The following is a 19,237-nucleotide window of genomic DNA, read 5'->3' on the forward strand; positions in this document are numbered from 1 at the left end:
CATGGCTGACACAACATGTACGACAGGCACCCAGGTGATGTCCAGTAAACTGCCGCACTGGTTTTGGTATCCTACAATGCTGCTCCGAAAAATTGGCGTGCGGTGGCCCGGGGGGGGGGGCGTAGGGGAGCCGGCGTGAACGGGCCTCCCCAGGTGGCGGCCATCTAGCTGAGTTGCGCTCGCTCTTGCGGCCACAGCGTCTCGCTCACCATGTTGTTGAGTTGCTCCCACTCTTGCAGTGCAGCGATAGGCGGCTGCCACATGGCTCTTAAAATGGCGGACAGCTCCTCGGTTTTAGGCCTGGTCCACTGAAATGGTCCTGGGACACTTTGGAACTCGGACGCTTGCCTGCTAGGGCTTGGGCTCCATTCTCGAAAAGCGTCCCCTCAGCCGTGAAGATTGTATAAAAGTCTTGGGGGCCCCCGACTCCCGCAGGCTTCCGGTGGGGAGCGGCTGCCATGATTGCTCGCGGAATGACCACGACGGAGCCACGAGATGGTGGTGCTCTCATGCTGACGCCAGCTTCAGTCTGAATGATCCAGAAACAAGGTGGGGCTTTCATCGTTTGGGAAAAAAAAATGTTCTAAACCAATGAAAAGTGTTATTTTTAGGTCATATGACCAAGCCTTCCATCTTTAGGAAACCAAAAGTAAAATGAACCAATGAAAAGTTTTATAAATAAGTCACATGACCTGTTATGCGGCATAGGGCTACAAAAAGCGTAGAAAATCCGTTGGCACGTGAGGCGGCGTCAGTAGCGGACCGATGTGCGAATAGGCCGAAGGCAGCACAACGCGCCGAGATCCGGATGGCACCGAGGTGGTGTCCAGCAAATTGCCGCACTGGTGTGGCCATCCTACAATGCTGCGCCGAAAGACGGCGTGTCCAGCTGAGTTGCGGTCACTGTTGCGGTACAGTGACTCGAACGCGCCGAGATCCGGATGGCACCGAGGAGGTGTCCAGCAAATTGCCGCACTGGTGTGGCCATCCTACAATGCTGCGCCGAAAGACGGCGTGTCCAGCTGAATTGCGGTCACTGTTGCGGTACAGTGACTCGAACGCGCGCCGAGATCCGGATGGCACCGAGGTGGTGTCCAGCAAATTGCCGCACTGGTGTGGCCATCCTACAATGCTGCGCCGAAAGACGGCGTGTCCAGCTGAATTGCGGTCACTGTTGCGGTACAGTGACTCGAACGCGCCGAGATCCGGATGGCACCGAGGTGGTGTCCAGCAAATTGCCGCACTGGTGTGGCCATCCTACAATGCTGCGCCGAAAGACGGCGTGTCCAGCTGAGTTTCGGTCACTGTTGCGGTACAGTGAGTCGAACGCGCCGCGATCTGGATGGCCCAGATGTTGTGTCCAGCAAGTTGCCGCACTGGTGTGGCCATCCTACAATGCTGCGCCGAAAGTCGGCGTGGGGTGCCCCGTTGGCTTATGAGGTGATGTCAGTAGTGGACCGATGTGTGAATAGGTCGGAACCAGCACAAGGCGCCAAGATCCGAATGGCAAGTCCTGGATGTTGAGTGCCTCAGTTGAGAGTTCTGAGCAGTGCTTGTAAGACTATCTGAAGTTTATTATAAGAATCAGAGTAAGTTGAAGACTGTCTGAAGCTTATTTGCACCTGCTGCAGCTTCACTAGGTCCGGCGGAACTTTTTGCCTTTTCCTTTCTGCTTTTTTTCCTACAATGCGTTTCATCTGAAGACACGACCAGGTCCCTGAATGTGTGCAGGGGGACGCTATTGATTGAATGAAAATGGCGGCTTGACACAAAGCTGATTCAAGCGTTACTGTTGGTGCTATACAGACAAAAATTGGTTTTCAGTTTGTACATTCTTCAGGTTTTTTTTTTCCATCCAAGTCTGATTGAGAGTTTGTAGAAAAATGGCTTCAGATTTTCCACATACTACTCTTCAACATTCTTCCTAAATGTAACAATGTGAAACTCACTAGGAGAACGGCTGTTTCTGTTTCCTTTCAAAATGCTGCCAACAATATTTTCTGAATGGAAGACACCATCTTGTAGAATAAAGGGGCGAAAGGGGTTCTGGTCTGGCCGATGGTTGGTGGAGACATTTTGACTATATCTTGGACCTGCCCGGCCTCGCCCAAAATGGCGCCGGTATAAATGGGACTCGTAACTCCTTGCCCGCAAATGTATATCTAGAAAATGTTATTGTAAGTGGCCCTGTCGTATTTTAATTACAAAATGTACGTCCACCGATTCCGCAACTGTTAGACACCTTTGTTCTTGTCACCTAATGGCCCGCTCGTTACGTTCTTCTACAATGTAAATGTCTCCTCATCATATACGATTTCAGTTTGCTCCGTGGCCGGCCCACGTGGTTATAGGCCCGTATTTGTATACTGACATTTTCACAATAAAGGTTTTTAAAACAAAACACGGTAGTAGTATTTACATTTGTAAAGTTTTTACTTTTAGTGACTGTTTTCGAATCAGTAAAAGGCAAGTGAAATAAAGCAGTCCAATTACACGACGGATAAAAGGTATAATATGTAGGAACGCAGTAAAGATAAATGGTCAAGGGCAGTTGTGTTTTTCATGTCTGCAACATAAAGTGATCGATAAGAATCTGATAATCAGGCGTATCGGCGACTAAGACAGCAGGCCGAATCTCTTTTACTCAACGGCTCCGTCATGGAAGGAAGAAACGCCCTTTTTCTCGAAAAAGGAAGATATTTTACTTGCAAGACAGTTGTAAATTTTCCGGGAAAGTACATTAGCCTGGAATATTATAACATGTGTTTGAAAAAAAAATATTGTTTCGAAAATAATAAAAAGCGTAATTTTTAGGTCATATGACCAAGCTTTTCATCATTAAATTAACAAAAGTAAAATGAACCAATGAAAAGTTTTATTAACAAGTCACATGACCTGTTATGCTTACGTTACGCGCTGCGTGTCGCGCCTCGGATCACTTCCGGGTGCGCTAACGCGGCGTGTCATAAAACGCATTACGCGACAACGTAGGTCAAGAATATAGTCTAAATGTCTCCACCAACCAGCGTTCAGAACACAACCCCTTTCAGCAGTCCAAAAAGTTCTGTTAAATGACAACAGAGGGGACAGGCAACAAGAACCATCAGTCAAAGAGGGGAGGGCAAGTTCTTCTCTTCCGGGTCATGTTGGGGCGCTACCGGAACTGATCGAATTGGTAGTCTATAGTGTTTCTGGATGTTTCAGACTAAAGCTGGCGTCAGCATGAGACCACTACCATCTCGTAGCTCCGTCGTGGCCATTCCACGAGCAATCATGGCAGCCGCTCTCCACCAGAAGCCTGCGGGAGTCGGAGGCCCCCAAGACTTTTGTAGAATCTTCACGGCTGAGGGGACGCTTTTCGAGAATGGGACCCAAGCCCTAGCAGACAAGCGTCCGAGTTCCAAGGTGTCCCAGGGCCATTTTAGTGGACCAGGCCCAAAACCGAAGAGCCGGCCACCATTTTGAGAGTCCTGTGGCAGCCGCCTATCGCTGCAGCGCAAGAGCGGGCGCATCTCAACTACATGGTGAGCGAGACGCTGTAGTCGCAAGAGCGGGCGGTAAACAGCTGAATGGCGGAAGAGGCACAGTGTAGCAAAAGCGGGCGGAATGGCAACTAAAACGATAAAGGGGCGCCCCACTACAGCTTGTCTTCAGGTCAAACGGATTGTGGGACAAGGTCCAGAATTGAAGAGTCATCAAAAGGCAAAAAGTTCCGCCGGACCCCGGGAGCAGGCCGCCTATGTCGGGGGCGATCTCAGGCTACACCAGTGCTATAAGACTTGGGGAGGGTGTCGGAGCCAAGCGTCTTCTCCGAGTCCATGGCCATCACACCGCCCCTGAGGGGCCTCCGTCAAGCTGTTTAGGAAGGTAACATATCACATTGTTTTCTAATGCAGTCAGGTCCACAAACGACACTCACTTACTTTGAGAATAGTGAAGCTGCAGTAGGTGGAAATAAGCTTCAGACAGTGTTACAAGCACTGCTCAGAACTCTTAACTATGGCACCCAACATCCAGAACTTATGCTATTTGAGAATGGTAGTGACATCGAAGCATCTCAGGGACCAAAACCATTAACGTACTTTCACGTATGAAAATCTTACTTGGGGAGGGGGCAGGAGCGAAGCGCCCCCTCCCAGTCAGCGCCACCACACCGTATGTTGAAAATCTGAAGCCATCGTTCTACAAAGTCAACCAAACTTGGATTGAAAAATCTAGAAAAATGTACAAACTGAAAACCAGTTTTGGTCTGCATAGCATCAGTAGCAACGCTTGAGTCAGCTTTGTGTCAAGCCGCCATTTTGATTCAACAAAGCACAGGCATTGAAAAAGGCTGAAATTCAGAACTCTAAACTATGGCACCCAACATCCAGGAGCTTGCCATCCGGATCTTGGAGCCTTGTGCTGTTTTCGATCTATTCACACATCGGTCCACTACTGACATCATCTTATAAACCAACGTTATGTAAATAGTTTTTTAATAAAATGTTTTACCCTGTTTCTTTGCTGGTGTGTTGTCTATATTTTTAATATTTGCATAGGGTTTGTCGTTATTTTGTGCGGGATGGGTGATGGAGCCGAGCTGTCTTGCAGCCCTCATGGTGTGGAGCTCAGTTCATCTCACTATTTTCGTATTTCTCATGAAGGGTTGTTCCTAATATTTCTATTTTAGCGAGGTCAAAAAGAGATCCAATTAGTGGCCTACTGATTTTGCTCGATTACTTTTATTTTTTTACACGATTTTTCACTATCTGCAAAGACTAAACAGAGTATTGCGACTTTGTGCTTGTTTGTAAATAGAGAATGATCCAAAGAGAACCAATTCTAAAACAGTAAATGCTTGGACAACAATCAATCAAATGGAGAGACAAGCAGGCACGACGGATTACAACGGGGGTAAAGGCCTGCGTTAACTACCCTTCAGTATCTGCAAAGAGAGAGTACTACTAAGACAAAAGAGGGGAGGGGGGGGGTGCAGCGTTCAAAGCACATCAGCGTGCATAAATACGAAAATGTTTTTATCTATCACGTACTTGACATTTTAAAGCTTTTCATATTTGCTATTAAAAAACCAATGAAATTCACAGAAAAAACCATAGGTTATAGTGGATATATAGTTAGGAATTTGCATTTAGAAAACCTTGAAAATTCAATGAAAAAACCATTGGTTTTAGGCCATATATAGTTAGGAATTAGCATTTACAAAACCTTATTTTACTCGCATAAAACCATTGAAATTCCATATATAGTTAGAAGCGCTAACTATATATCGCGCACCCGCAATCCACTGCTGATGATGTCACATATTACATCATTCATGACATGGTCAGTGACATCACTGATGACATCACTGATGACATCTCAAATGACATCACTGATGACAACTCAAATGACATCACTGATGACATCTCAAATGACATCACTGATGACATCAATGATGACAACTCAAATGACATCACTGATGACATCTCATTTGTCATCACTGATCACATCACTCATGTGATAATACAATGAAACTCTTCAGACTCTAATATAACCTTACATACACTCAGTATAAACAGACACTCACAGACTGTCACTCATCCATGGAGTTACTCACACACCTAGTCAGTCATGCAAAGAATCAATCACACCTCCATTTCCTCAACTATAAAGTTATACACATCTTACTTATTGAAACATATAATAACACATATTTATTCTCTTATATAATCCCTGATACAAGCTCACAGTGATCGATACAGCCACTCACACATTCACTGGCTCTTATGTTCAGTTATTTATATATCTCAACTCTCACATGTATTGTGTTTTACATACGTACTTACTTGCACATGTAGCAATGAGAAATCCATTCACTCACCAACACACCCATGCATAGTCAACCGCCCATATAGCTATTTCCACATGCACTCTTGAACTCATACTCCTAGTGAATCAACTGCTTACACATCTATGCACAGAGTCACGCACCTCCCAGCCACCCACACACACACTCAGCCTCCCATTCAAATACTTGGGCAACCAATCAATAACCCATATGGCCACTCTTATAGCTACTGATCAACACATGCAGCAGCTTACACAACAACAAACATACTGATGCACAAATTAAGACAGTTTAGTCACTAACCCATGCACTCAGTGAGACACATTTAATCACTCACTCATACAGTCAGTCATGCACCTACTAAATTCTTCATCCAGACACTTATACATCCACTCATTCTTCAATATGTGAAACATATTTAAACTTTACAGACACATACAATCACTGGATGTTGTGATCAGTGATGTCATCAGTGATGTCATTTGAGATGTCATCAGTGATGTCATCAGTGATGTCACTGACCATGTCATGAATGATGTAATATGTGACATCATCAGCAGTGGATTGCGGGTGCGCGATATATAGTTAGCGCTTCTAACTATATATGGAATTTCAATGGTTTTATGCGAGTAAAATAAGGTTTTGTAAATGCTAATTCCTAACTATATATGGCCTAAAACCAATGGTTTTTTCATTGAATTTTCAAGGTTTTCTAAATGCAAATTCCTAACTATATATCCACTATAACCTATGGTTTTTTCTGTGAATATATATATATATACATATAGATATATATATGATAGAGGCGTTTCTGTTGAGTTGCTCATGTGGCTTGATGGGGTTGTGGCGGTGATATTATCTTATTTTTGGGCAAATGTATAGATCCTACCCAATTGATTGCCAGTCAGATCTCTTTGAAATTTGCGATTATTTCTTTGTATTATGTCTTCTTCATGTACATCTAAAATTTTGTTAAGAATTTCATATTTTATTACTGTGATTTCATCCCAGTTTGCTTCCTTAATACTTTTAGAAAAGGCATCAACTTCTAGTTTTTTTTTTCAAATTCCTCTTGGGCTATGTCTATCAGCTGACGCAGCATGTTGTTTGAAGCAGTGTGTAAGTTGTCCTCCCAGAGTTGTAATTTGTCAGGAGCCGTGGTCTCTATTGGTGGTAATATTAAGATCCGTAATCCTCTTGCGATAAGATTATGTTCTAGATATTTTTTCAGGGATTCTTCTATCCACCATTTTGATGTTTCTTTTTTGGCGGCCTTTTTCAAGGCCTGGAAGGTACTTTTGGCCGATAGGAGAATTGGAGTAGTTGATGTTTTTGAGATGCCAGCACTAGATGGGTCAAATGCTTCTTCCAGTCTGTTGTTTCTTCTTTCATGACGATTGACATAGGTAGACATTGTGTGTTTATTTATTCTTCACGGTGGTTTGGATCAGTCACAGGTATCCAGGGAGCAGAATCCTTATATTATGAAGTTGAGGAAAGAATGAACGGCCCAGAGTTCCTGAATCTGGATATGAATCCCTAATTTTCTTGGAAGAACTTTTGCTCAAGGCTCTGGACGTTTACAGCCTTAAGTAAGCAATTGAGGGAACGGTTGCGAGCAGGTGTTGCTCCTTTCCAATGAAATACATGTTGTTTAAAGGATAATTCCTTATTCAAATAACACTCATAAATTCTGGCTGATTTGACAGGCAGTAGTTTTTTTTATTCACCACTTTATTGCATTCATTTTCACTCGTTTTTTATTTCTCATTTAGCAAATATTTAGAAAAAGTGAACAGCTGACACATGTTTGGCCCTATGTGGCTGATAGAGCCAGGGCTTTCTCAAGGCTGCATTGAAGAAGAGAGAAGAGAATGTCAACAGTCAGGCTCAGAGTTGCCCCAGGAGGAGAGTGAGACCATCGGGATGTGCGGAGTGATGAAGAAGGAAAGAGAGGAAGTGTTAAATCTAAAGTGTGAGTGTTAAAACAAAAAAGTGCCCTAGAACAAAGAACTCTTAAAGAACCAGTTATACCAAAAGTCATGAGGGAAAGGGGAGTGAACCTAGCGTGAACTAAAGTATATGTGAGCATCCAAATATTACAGAGAGAGCAGACTGAGGAGAGACACGAGAGGGACCAGTGCTGGCAAACTTTAGATAGAAGTTGAATGGAAATATCAAGAAGATTAATGTGATGAGACGGTCGTCACGTTACTACTATTCAGTCGTACGTGGGTTCATGCAGAGTCAAATCATGCTAGACAGGAAAAGATTAGGTCAGTTATAACGTATACAATACCTAGTTATTGCATTCTCACATCACATCATTTATCAACGAATAATCAGTACATATTCAAATTAATGCTGAAGCATTGTGTTTTAAAATCCAATTTCTGCAAGGGCAAAAATTTAAATTTACGACATGTTCCAAAACATTTAAGGATAGCATTTACAGACATATGACAAAGCAAGATGTAATTGGGAGTCTTCGTCTTGGATTTAGTCATAGGACTTCCAACAGGCATATGATGATGTTTTATCCCTGATTAGCTAGATGTTTGTTTATGTGAGTGTTCTATTTTTTGTATATAGGGCAGATATTCTAAAACGTGGTGATTTGTACTGTTCGTACAGAGTGGCAGGGCCGTTGTGCATTTGCAGCTAATCTTGCATATTCGGATACATTTAAAAACGGAGTGTATATGTTAAAAGAAAGAAAAGCGATATTTAACTAAATTAATTTTCGTAAGGATCGCCAATTTCTAAAGGCTAATTTCCCTATGGGGAGAAAAAGTATTACATTGCACGGTAACCAGGAGATAAAGTGGGTACGTGTTTAATAATAGCGTGACAGTTAAAGACAAATGTAGAGTGTAATAGGCTCAGATCTACCTTACAACAACAAACAGGCGGGAGGGACGGGTAGACGGAATTGCTGGAATGTAGTATTCACTTACTTGATGGTCAAGAGACCAGTCTTCACTCGTCGGGTCCTGGGTTAATTCCTCGATAAGCGAGAGTGTTACTATTGTCATTTTAAATACAAGGTACAATCAAGATGGCCCGGAAGCGAAATTGCTGTCGTCAACGGAAGTAGAATGGAGAGTAAAGGCTAGACTGAAAAATTGTATTCTTCAGTCAAAGGTCATTGCTTGTAAATATATAATTACTGAAGGTCTAAGGTTTAATATAGGAACGGGATTTTGCAGCTAAAAGGTTAATAACAGTGTATATATCCACAGAAATTTGAAGCAAAAAAATGGGAAGAGAGAGGGTAAGTGTGTTGTGTGAGCGCAGCTGCCATTTTTGAATGGTCGCTCGCAAAAAGGACAACAAAGTCGAAAGAAACCCCCATGCATCAGATTAATTTTACATGCAGGAGGTGCATGACCTATAGCAATTTGAAGGTGGTGCATACATTATAACTTTACAATTGCTAATGTTTGTGCATTTTCATAATCAAATCCTTTCTTCAGGCTTACCGCCCATAAAAGAACAAAATCAAATCCAATAAAATACATACATATTGTCCTAAAAAAGGACAAATCGCAAAAATAAAGCACATTACATAAAAATATCCAGTTCTCGATAATCAGTATAAAATAGATGAAAAAATCATCTGTCATCCATTACAAAATGTCACAGTTAAAATGTTTTTACCTTTTTAACATAAGCAAAAGATAAATGAATTAAAATACAGAAACATATAAATATCATTTCTCAAGCTCAACGTTGTGGAAGTGTAGCTTCCCTTGCAAAAGACCACCAGTATGTCGACTGCAAGGTCCTCCCAGGGATTGCTGGGTTGTTCGAATCTCCCTAGCGCAGTTCTCAAGGGTTTTAGCACCTTATCTGACCCCTGGCATTGGTCACAGTCTCTAACATGTCTCTCAATCTGGATGTCCATTCTTGGCCACCAGTACATCTGCTTTACCCTAGCCTTGGTCTTCACAATGCCCAGATGACCTTCATGTAGCAGGTTCAGCAGGGTCGGGATCAACTTTTCTGGAGGCACAACCTTGTCCCCACGGTACAGAAATGTACCTGAGTCGCTCATGGACAATTCTTCCCGTACTTCGTACAATTTCCTCAGTACCTCCTTCAAACGTTTCTTTATTGGCCACCCTTTCACGAGGTTCTCTTTAACTTCCTCCAGGTTTTCGTCTTCCTCGTATGCCTGCTCCCACTCCTGCAAGCTGATGGCCCTTTCCATGTCTTCCATCAACGCCACCATTTCCTCATTTTCTGCAGCCGGTGTGGGCGCTTGCTCCATCGCTGAGGCCCTGCTGAGGTAGTCCGCCACCTTGTTGCGAGTCCCCAGGATGTACTCTACATCGTACGTGTATTCCAGTAGCTTGAGAGTCATCTTCGCTATCTGCGGGGTGGCTGTGTCGTGCCCACTCGAGGTAAGTACCTTGACCAACGGCTTGTGGTCGGTTTGTAAGCGGAACCTCGTTCCCCATAGGAACTGTCGGAACTTTCCCATGGCCCATGTGACAGCTAGCATTTCTTTTTCTATCACACTGAACTTTTGCTCGGTGTGGGACAACGCTCTGGACGCAAGCTGAGTGTTTCTACAGTCTTATCGTCTCTCTCCTGTGCCAGTACTGCCCCTAAACCTTTTTTCACTGGCATCCGTGGTGAGGACGGTATTTCCCGTGGGGTCATGTCCGTGCAGGGGCACGGCCTGACTGATGTTCTCTTTCAGCTCCTCAAACTCTTTCTGAGCTTCGTCATCCCACTGGAACATTCTCCCTCTTGGGAGTGATACCCTGTCTGCTTATCTCGTGTCCCAGATAGGTGACGGATGTCATCCCAAATCTGCACTTTTCCCATTCCTTTCTCCTGCAGCATGCCTAGCACCCTGTTCAATTTGTCGCTGTGGTCCTTGCGATCCTTTCCCATTATTAGGATGTCATCCTGGAAATACTGGATGCCTTCTACGTCCTTGAACAGGCGGTGCATGAGTTTTTGGAACACCGCTGCGGCGGACGCTAGCCCGAAGGGCCTCCTGCGAAACTGGTGGCACCCTTACGGCGTGATGAAGGATGTGAGTTTTCTGCTTGACGGGTGCAGGTCAATCTGATGGTATGCGGATGTGAGGTCTATAGTGGAGAACCATCTCACGCTTCTTGTCTTGGCCAGCATTTCTTCAATCCTGGGGAGCGGGAATTTTTCTACCACCAAACACTTGTTTAGTTCGCGTGGGTCCACACATAGGCGCACCTTGCCATTGGGTTTCCTGGCGACCACCAAGGGGGCCAACCACTCTGAGCTGTCTATTGGCTCTATGATCCCTTGTTCTTCTAGATGGCGTAGCTCATGTTGCACTGCCTCCCTCACCGCTATGGGCACATTCCTGACCTTGTGTGACACTGGCCGGGAGTCTTCTTTGAGTATGATCTTGTGCATGAACTTCTCGAGTTCCCTACCGTCCCTCCGAAGATCTTGGGATACTCTCTTTTCACTCTCTCCAAGTCTGGCCAGCATTCATTGTCCGTGGGCAGCACTTGTTCTCTGCCCCCTGGGTCCAGTTTGATTCCGAGGTCTCCCTGGTCTCTCCATCCTAGGACCGAAGGGCCTTTCTCTGCCACATATAGCTTGCACGTCGCTGTCCTCCCTCTGAACTCGAACTTCAGGCTTTGGTATCCGACCATGGGGATGGGGTTGCTCGTGTATGACACTGGTCGTATGTCTGGTGGCTCCAGTTTGGGACCAAGGCTGGGTCTGAATTCCTCTTCCCATACCGATCTCTGTACGATGGTGTATGGGGATCCTGAGTCTATCGCGATTCGGTCTTTGACCCCTCCTATCAGCATGTCCGCTTGCGGTATGTCGGAGCGCTTGGTGTCAATGACAAGTACCTGCTCCTCAATGCACAGCACTCTGTCGTCTTCATCTGAGTCCTCGTCAGCACCTTCTTCAGGCTGCGGTTGCGCTATGAACTTTACAACGGACTTCTTTTCCTTCCTCCGACACACCTTCTCGTAGTGGCCTACCAGGCCACAGAACGCGCATCTCGCTCAAAAAGCCGGGCAGCGTTTGTCTTGGGCCACGTGGTTTGCGCTCCCACATCTATAGCACGCAGACTTGCCTTGCGGAAACTGTTTCCCAGCGTGTCCTAGCTTTCCCGCCCATTTGCTGGTTCCTCTGCTGTCTCCGGGCGCCATCTTGTATCTCCCCACTGGCTCCGCATCGTCCACTTTGTTGACCATGGTTCTCTGTGCGCTCTCTTTCTTAGCAGCTTCGGCGCAACGTTTGGAGAGCTCGGCCATCTTCACCATTGCGATCACCTCTTTTAGCGTCGCCTCACCGTGGGCCCACAGTTTGTCCTGCACATTTCTTTTGGTGGTGTGCATTACGATCTGGTCCTTAATAAAGTCTTCCTCCGATGCTCCATACTTGCACGTGACAGCTAGTCGCCTCAGGGCCGCTACATAGTCGTGCTTCCTTTGCTGAAAATTGTACCTATCAATGGAGACACATACCGCTGGGCGGTAGTGGGTGACCAGATCTTCCAGAGCTTGTTTGAACACGTCTGCATCAGCTGCTTGTAGCGGTGTCGTCGCTATGTTTGTGAAAACCCTTATTCCTTCTGGGCCTAGGTTGTGTAGTAGTATACGCTTGCTTCTTGTGGGGGTGAACTCATCACTAGATTCGTCTTCTAGGGCCTCCAGGTAGTTCTTAAAGTATTCCCGCCAGTCCTCCCACTTCATCTGTGGTTCCCCGGGCCTGGGTAGGAACGGGATTGGCGCCGTGAGCGAGGACGCTTGGCTGCTCATTTTTGCCTGTCCTCCTGGTTCACCCCCTTGATTTCTGGGGCTGCCGGGTGCACCTTCGTTCTCTCCCCTATTTCTGGGGCTGCCCGGTGTGCTGACACTCGCTGTTTGCGACGTGTTGGGGTTTGGATTTCCTCTGCCCCTTCCCTCGTGGTCACCCTTTTCCGCCAGGGCCTCAGTGAGGGCGCTCTCTTGTTCCTACTGTGTCTCTGCGTAGGCCGCCGCTCCACTGGGCTCTTGGTCCACGTGGTGTGGTTGTCCGGGCTTTCGCGCCTCTGCCATGTTCTTCCTGTGCTTCCTGCCGTTCTCTTTGCGTGCCTGCCCGCCTCTGCAGTCGGGCGTAGTCTGTTGGTGTCTCCTGGGTCTTTCTTCTCTTCTCTCCACTATTGTTTCACTCTAGTTCGTTTTTTTCAGTTTTCTTTCTGTCTTGTGTGGGGACAGATCCCACTCCTCGTCGCCACTGTGGAAGTGTAGCTTCCCTTGCAAAAGACCACCAGTGACTCAGGTACGCTGTGAGCAAGAGATATACTTTATTAGTTTACAAACACAGAGAAGAGCGCCGGGAGTCTTACGGCCTCTGCGCTCCGATCCGCTCTCCAGGCGCGAACCGCTGTTCGCGCATGCGCACTGCCATGCGCTGTCTCCCAGAGCGTGTTGCGTCACACGCAGCCGGCGTGACGAGAACTCCGACACCACAAACATCAAGAGGACTAGGTTAAAAAACAACCTTATTATTTACTCCTATGCTCTGCTTCTAATTAACCAGCTCCAGAAACTTGGATACCGCTCATACAGCTACCTGATTGGATTCTGAACAGAGGAGCAGCATGGCAATCTCGAGTTTGTGGCAGCCGAGTTGCTTACACAGTGGAATACTCCATGATTTACAGGGATGAGTATAGCCCGGACAGAAAAAACACAAAGTGCACTATAGATTCATCAGACTGTGTGCAAACAGGACATACAGTACTCAGTGTGGCCAATTGATTCCATTTAGCTAAGATTTATAGTAAAGGTAAAGTTGTGTAGCGAAATTTAAGAAAACTTTGCAGTTAATTGGCTTATAAAATTAAAAAAGGCTACCATTGGGAATAAGGTTCAAAGAGGGACATGTGAGACCCTTCAGTCACATTCTGGAATTTGCTAAAATAGACGTAATCCCAGTACGCTTCCTTAAGTGTGTAAAAGGGTGGCTAGACAACCAGCGACCAAAGACCCTTTTGTGTTGCCCGGCGGTATCGCCTCTATTACCCACAGATATTTAATCAATGAAGAAGCAGGCGCTGGAGACTGAAAGGCAGGAAACGAGGGTTTATTCTCTCCGGAGGAGAACACATCAATTCGGACAGCAAGTATCGTCACGAGGTGCTCTAACCGCATCTCTGAGGCCTGGCCTCTTATACTCAGGTTTATTGCTTTATTACATGAAACACATATTTGTCAATACTTTGATGTACGAAAAAGCATCCTAGGAATACCCGCTTCAAGCCCGTTCCCACACATTTACAGTCGAAGTCCCCACCCCGGTCACAACAGGTGATGATTATCACACAGCTGGACATTCCGCCGATTCACGGAATGTGTGGAGTTGATCGGATCTCATGGGGTGAAGGGTGTTCGATCGACTCGAGGGTCTTTTGATAGGGGGAAGCTTCCTACTGTACGGGGGGTAATAAACAGTATCCGCAGGGCCAGGTGGCGGCCTGGGAAAGAGGGAGACAAACGGGCACACAGGAAAAGGGGGTTTGTATCAAAGGACTTGGGACCATGAAAGGGATGAAGGGAGGTGTCGCGCTGGGAACAGGATTGGATTCCGAGGAAGAGCTGCGCTGAAGAGGGGTTTATGACCCGAGGCATATGAGAGCGAGGGGGTTGTCAGCATGCGGGGGATGCCTGCGGGGCTAAGAGAGAGTGAGAGACGCGCTGGCTATCAGCGAGGGGCAGAGGGGCCATGGTGCTCAAAATGGCTGCCGCTTACGCGCAAGGCATGTGAGAGCGGGAGTGATCAGTGCGTGGGGGTGTTTGTGAGGGTGAAGAGCCGTGCTGGGGTCAGGGGTGTGCAGAGGATGGTTCTGATCAAGGCAGCCAAAATGGCGGGGGGTGTATACGACAAAAAGTGTGGCAGCGGGGAAAAAAGGCAAGATGGCGCAGATAATGTTCAAAGAACCGCATTAATTTTCCACAGTCCTCCCTTTAACATTTCCAAGACATCTTGCTGGCCTATTTCCTATCTATGTCTACTGCGGTGGTCATAAGTAAGGAAGTGAAAAACCCAGGCGAAGGAACTGTACATAAACATCACATTTTTAAAATCTTTTCATCTTAGCGGGCGGGCTCATCGTTAAGCTCGTTGTAAAAGAGAGCAAAACGGTTGCGCATAGAATAGCCCTCCCGCCGATTCCCACATTTACAAAAGTATGCGATACCTGTTCATAGTTTGGAAAACCTTTATTTGCATAATCGTTCAGTAAGTAAATATGTGAATGCAATCGTATTCGGTCGGACACGGCGATGGCTGAAGCACATACAGTAGGGGGGCTATTTTGCAGCATTTGAAAACATTGAAAAAACGTCTACTTAGTTATTTGCAAGAAACTAAAAACATCTATTAATAATTGAGGAATCAGAGGGTATTTACTTCATAGATTGAAACACAGTCAGACTAATTGCAATCACATTTCCTAGATGTATACCGTGGGCGTGCGTCACAAGCTACGTTATGTATCGGTTACAATAAATATCATAATAAATCGTACATTGAAATCAACATTTTAACGGGATCCTTTCGAATGTTCGCCAAGTGAACCCTCCTCCCTTTTTCGTCAAGTGTACAAAGGTTCACATACATAACTCAGAACACCAAGTCTTGTTAGTCAAAGAACACCACGAGGTGTCCGTAAGTTCCTATTGATACCGGCGCCATTTTGGGCGATGCCGGGTTGGTTGCACCAGAATCCCTTTCGGCAGTTCAAAAACCTGTGCTAACAGAGGGGCTGGTAATGTGGACCGTCAATCAAAAGGGGAGGGAGGTAGAATCTTCCTTACCAGGTCACGTTGAGGTTCAGCCGGAACTTAGTTGAATTCGTTAGCCCACAAAATATTCCCGGATGGTTCAGACTGAAGCTGGTGCTGACACGAGAGCACCACCATCTTGTGGCTATGTCGTGGTCGTTTCATTTGTGATCAAGGCAGTTGTTCCCCACCGGAAGCCTGTAGGGGCCGAGGGCTTCTGGGACTCTGGTAGAATCTTCAAAGCTGTGGGGATGTTGTCGGAGGTGGGGGCTCGTGCCCAGGCGGGCAAGCGCCCGAGTTGCAATACCGGACAAAGTTACTCCAGCGGCCTAGACCCGCCTTCCAGGGGGCCCAGACGCCATTTTGAGACCCTGCAGCAGCCGCCCTTCGTCGCGTCTTCAAGAGTGGAAGAGACTTCTTTGGGGCGAAAAAAAATGGAACACCGTGCCCTTGAAGCAGGACATTTGGCTCAGGGCATTAGGGTGCAGCGGTCGCGCCTCCACCGCGGGAGGCTCGTTCACGCCGCCTCCCTCTCCCAGTGCACCCCACGCCGTCCCTTTGAATCAGGGGTGCACATGATGACCACCCTACACCCCTGACTCTGCGAGTACTCTGGAGGACCATTGTATGTCCGGTGCTGCACAAGTATGCCCGTCGGACATTGTATGTTCTGTGCTGCGGAAATAGGCCCGTCGGACATTGTATGTTCTGTGCTACGCAAATAGATCCGTCGGACATTGTACGTTCTGTGTTTCACAAGTATATCCGTCGCCCGGCTGGAGGATTTTGGCCGGGGCTGGGAAACCTCCTACCTGTGGAGGTGGGAGAGGCTCGTCCGGGTTGCCTCTCCCTCCCAGCCCACCCTGCATCAGCTCAGCGGAGGAATTTGCGATGGCCGGACCAGGAGATACGAGGGAGGGGGTCATCTGCATCCGCCCCCTCCCTACTCGTGGCCCGGGGGACGCCGCCCCAGGAAGGAGAGTATGGGGAGACCAATTCATGCCGGGCCCGTGGAGCCTCCTGTACATTCTCGCCGGCGACTTCTTTGGTCTATGGCTGTCGGCAGGACATTCCGCTGATTCACGGAATGTGTGGAGTTGATCGGATCTCATGGGGTGAAGGGTGTTCGATCGACTCGAGGGTCTTTTGATAGGGGGAAGCTTCCTACTGTACGGGGGGGTAATAAACAGTATCCGCAGGGCCAGGTGGCGGCTTGGGAAAAAGGGAGACAAACGGGCACACAGGAAAAGGGGGTTTGTATCAAAGGACTTGGGGTGTATACGACAAAAAGTGTGGCAGCGGGGAAAAAAGGCAAGATGGCGCAGATAATGTTCACAGAACCGCATTAATTTTCCACAAGTGCATCCTTAGACAAATAAAGCATATCAGCTGAGGAAGACCATTATTTCCCTAATTAATATTTGCCAGCCACCTATGGACATATGATAGCCAAATACCTTTTCCAAATCTGTCCAATGTTACCACCTCCTCCAGTACTCAACAATAATCTTGCTGATCTTTAGAGTACTTCAGTCTCCTGCAGTTAAGCAGTGGCCTAAGTTGGGTCTTATATGTTACTAGATTTAGACCCAATTCATTTCTTAGGGGTATTAGTGGGGTATTGGTTTGGGAGGTTTGTTAGAGCTATCAAAAAATTTTCAATACCCCCACATTTCAGCCCCATAGAGGGCGCTACCTTCAGCTTTGGCTCAATAAACCTTTAGTGCAGGCAAATAGTCCTAGCCCTAGAGGCTCTATATCGGTATGCAACCTTTACAACACAACTTTTTCCACGCAGTGCTGTTACAACGCATGCATTGCAACGAAAACCATTACAACGCATTACACTGGGGGGGGGGGGGCGCTCTAGGATAAGGAATAATTTTAATTTACTATCCAACACCTTCCCTACTGTCCACGGGGACTGGAGTTGGAATAGTAAATTAAACTATTCACTATCCAGCAACCCCAAGTGTAATGCGTTGTAAAAGTTTTCGTTGTAATACTTGAGTTGTAACAGCATGCGTGGTAAAAGCATGCATTGTAACGTCATACATCCCTCTATATCGTCTCATTTTTGCAGCAGAATGGTGAGTTTAATTTAGGCTGCTCTTCTTGACCTGATGGAGCCCATGACATAGAGTTATTCAATCTGATGCCCGGATAACCAAATTCTCTAACCCTTTCTATGGGGGAACACTCCAGCATAACATAACAGGTGTATTTGTAAAGCGCACGATTACCCGTAGGTGTCCTGGCGCTGAATAACAGATGTTTATTGTTACCCAACTCAATGGTACTCATTTTATCGACCTCAGATGGATGAAAGGCTGAGTGGACCCGCTGGGATTTGAACCTGTGACCATGTGGTTGAACACAGGCACCTGTAGTGGGTTCTTTAGTCCAATGAGCCACCAGACGTGGCTTTATGGAACCCTTGAAAGACCTAATGGTCATAAATTTAGTTTTAGAAATGATTTATTAAAAGACCACATTCAGTCCAAAAAAAACCTTCAAATGTATTCAGCAAACGCTGCAGGCCCATGGGGGGTTTCATAAATCATGAGGGTATCATCTGCAAATAGCAAAAGAGGGATTTTGTGCCCACCCAATGAAGGGGTAACATTTCCACATAAGCTATCACATTGTTGAGAGACAAGGAAAAGAGGGTTGGTCCAAGGACACGGCCTTGTCAGACTCTATTTTAAATTTCGATTCATTTGGTCAACTCCCCCTCCCGCCTGGCCCCATCCCACTTGGGCATAGATGTCCTGATGGAGACATACCAAAATGTCAACATTTCAAGCCGGGACCCCACTGTTCCTCAATAGTGTCCACAATTTAACTCTAGGAACTATGTCAAATGCCAACTATAAGTCACCAAAGACCGAATAAAGATGTGACTTCTGCATAATAAGAAATTTCCAATAAATTAACAAAAGCCTAAAAATCGGGTCAAAAGTACTAACCCCTCTTCTACAACAAGCCAGGACTTGGGAAAGGGCCTGCTTATGTATTTTAAATTGGGTTTGTATGGAAAGAATACATAACATATTTCTAACTATACATCATCCTTAATCTTAGTTGTTTTCATTGTATGGTAATGACTTTTATTTTTTTTAATAAAAAATGTGCTTCAAATTGCACTGTGGAGTATTACTGATTGGTGTGTCATAAAGTTGAGTGGAATGCAGTACTGTGAAGGAGAGTATCAGAGTCTAGTGTCATAGTTCAAGTTCAAATATCTTTATTCGGTTTTTCAGACAGAAAAAAACCATAAAAGCACATTAATCAATAATAAATATTACACAATAAAAACATGATATACAAGCATAAAATACCCAGTTAATAAGAAATATGTTAATAGCAACAATTACAGGTAGGCATGTGTAAAAATTACAGCGGTACTTAAACAATTAGCATTCCCTACTGTTTCTAAATCTTAGGGCAGATTTTAAAAAAACAGTCACAAATAAAGTGCTTTCAGGGTTTAACAATTGCAAGTAGTAAAGGGCAGGTCTAACCTGGGTAAAATTCAGTTTTTTAAGAGGGGTTTTAGATAGAACCTCCTGGGTAGATCATAAAATGGGCAAATAATTAAAAAGAGCACCAGATC

The sequence above is a fragment of the Lissotriton vulgaris genome, chromosome 8, assembly GCF_964263255.1.
Source record: "Lissotriton vulgaris chromosome 8, aLisVul1.2, whole genome shotgun sequence".
Classification (NCBI taxonomy): domain Eukaryota; kingdom Metazoa; phylum Chordata; class Amphibia; order Caudata; family Salamandridae; genus Lissotriton; species Lissotriton vulgaris.